Here is a 2,764-nt window from a genome sequence, read left to right as displayed (position 1 = left end):
ACATGAAAGAAGTGAAACTATCACTGTATTCTAACAGATGAAAGGCTTACCAGACAATCAATTTTTCAATGTATAATTTCAGTTACATCACACTGTAAATTGTAGCTATAAATTCTGTGTGTTAGGATTGAGCCCTCCACAATCACCTGATGAAGGAGCGTCGCTCCGAAAGCTAGTGTGCTTCCAATTAAACCTATTGGACTATAACCTGGTGTTGTGTGATTTTTAACTTTGTTTCAGGTAGACTTTGTTTAGATTTTTTGTTTTCCTTTATTGTTTGTTGCGTTTTCTCCCTCCATTTTCTGTCTGTTTATTTCCTAAAAGAAAGAAAATAAACAAATTAACAAACAGGAGTGTTAGACATTCTGCTCACTCAGAGCTGGATCAGTGTTAAGGACTCTTGTGTAAATAAAAGGTGACTTGGTGATGGAATACCAGCTTCTGCAAAGATATTTTAATGGTGGTAAGGGAGTAAAATACACTCCTGAAAAATATTGCTTGCAACAATAGTCTTTGAGTTGGGGTAAGCACTTCTGGCATCATGTTGCAATTTGGAAACTTGACTCATTTGATCCTGCTGTTGAAGACTGGCCCAGTAAGTGGAAAGCATGTTATTTTTTTCCAGGCAAATGACATTGGGGCAGATGAAAAGCAATGAATAATTGTCCTGACAGCTTGTGGATCCACAGTTTTTTCAGTTATTAGGAGCCTAACTTTCCCTGAGGCACCAGCTGCTAAAATCTTTCAGGAGTTGATGGACTTGGTTCAGGAATATTATGACCGAAGCCTCCTCTAATTCTGAGGTTCTATTGGTTTTACTTGTCAATTTGGGAATTTGTGTTGGGTATTTTGACTTGGTTAAGATGACTGGCAGAAGCATGTGACTTTGGTTTAGTTCTTAATGAGATGCTGAGGGACTGTTGGCATTTGGGATTAATGATGTAACACATTAATGATTAGGAGAACACCATGGTTTGAACAGACTGATATCAAGAAAGTGGATGTGCTGGGAATTCTGATAAGCATCAAGATAGATAAGTCCCCAGGGCTGGACCAGATATATCCAAGGTTACTATGGGAAGCAATAAATAAGATTGCTGCACCTCTGGTGATGATCTTTGCATCCTCATTCTCCATGGGGGTAGTATCGGATGATTGGAGGGAGGTGAATGTTATTCCTCTGTTCAAAAAAAGGGAATAGGGAAATGCCTGGGACTTACAGACTAGTCAGTCTTATATCTTTGGTAAGCAAGATACTGGAAAGAATTCTGAGAGATCGGATTTATGACTACTTGGGATACACAGTTTGATTAAAGATAGTCAGCATGGCTTTGTGAGGGGTAAGTCATGCCTCACAATCCTTATTGACTTCTTTGTGGATGTGACAAGACAAGTTGATGATGGTCGAGCAGTGGATGTGGTGTATATGGATTTCAGTAAGCATTTGATAAGGTTCCCCATGGTAGGCTCATTCAGGCAGTTAGGAGGTATGGGATACAAGGAAATTTGGCTGTCTGGGTACAGAATTGGCTGGCTGAAAGAAGACAGCGAGTGGTAGTCAATGGAAAATATTCTGCCTGGAGGTCAGTGACCAGTGGTGTCCCGCAGGAATCTGTTCTTGGGCCTCTGCTCTTTGTAGCTTTTATAGGTAACTTGGATGAAGACGTGGAAGGGTGGGTTAGTAAGTTTGCTGATGACACAAAGGTCCGTGGTGTTGTAGATAGTGTCGAGGGCTGTTGCAGGCTGCAACAGACATTGACAGGATGCAGAGCTAAGCTGAGAAATGGCAGCTGGAGTTCAACCTGGATAAATGTGAAGGGATTCATTTTGGAAGACCAAATTTGAATGCTGAATACAAGGTTAAAGATAGGATTCTTGGCAATGTGGAGGACCAGCAGGATCTTAGGGTCCATGTACATAGATCTCACAAAGTTGTCACCCAAGTTGATAAGGTTGTTAGGAAGGCATATAATGTATTGGCCTTCATTAACAGTTTAAGTGCCATGAGGTTTTGCTGTAGCTGTACAAAACCTTGGTTACTCCACACTTGGAATATTGTGTCCAGTTCTGGTCGCCTCATTATAGGAAGGATGTGGATGCTTTAGAGAGGTTGGAGAGAAGATTTACCAGGATACTGCCTGGATTGGAGGGCATGTCTTATGAAGAAAGGTGAGTGAGCTCGGGCTTTTCACACTGGAGAGAAGAAACAAAAGGCTTGACTTGATAGAGGTGTACAAGGTATTGAGAGATATAGATAGAGTAGATAGCCTAAGACTTTTCTCCAGGACAGAAATGGCTGTCATGAGGGGGTGTAATTTTAAGGTGACTAGAGGAAGGTTTAGGGGAAATGTCAGAGTTAGGTTCTTTACGCAGAGAGTGATTGGTGTGTGGAATGCACTGCCAGCGGTGGTAGAGTCAGGGACATCAGGGACTTTTAAGTGACTGCTGGATAAACACATGGATGGCAAGAACTTGAGGGGTGTGTAGGTTATGTTGATCTTAGATTAAGATCAATGCTCAGCACAACATCGTAGGCTGAAGAACAATACAGCGATAGTACACACCCATGGTTCTATGTAACCATGCAAAAGTGCCTGATTGGGGCTGTTAATCTAGTCCCATCAGGGAGGATTGGCTAACAAATAAGGAGTGACAAAAGTGTCTGAGATGGTTCATTCTGAGAGCTGGCTCTGAGGGAACTGGAATCAGTGTGTGAAGGACTCTCCTTTTTGTGTCAGAGAAGGAGACTAACTCTGAGCTACTG

The sequence above is a fragment of the Chiloscyllium plagiosum genome, chromosome 36 (assembly GCF_004010195.1).
Source record: "Chiloscyllium plagiosum isolate BGI_BamShark_2017 chromosome 36, ASM401019v2, whole genome shotgun sequence".
NCBI classification, from domain to species: Eukaryota; Metazoa; Chordata; class Chondrichthyes; order Orectolobiformes; family Hemiscylliidae; genus Chiloscyllium; species Chiloscyllium plagiosum.
The sequence above is the reverse complement of the archived record's forward strand: the minus strand, read 5'-3'. Positions refer to the sequence as shown.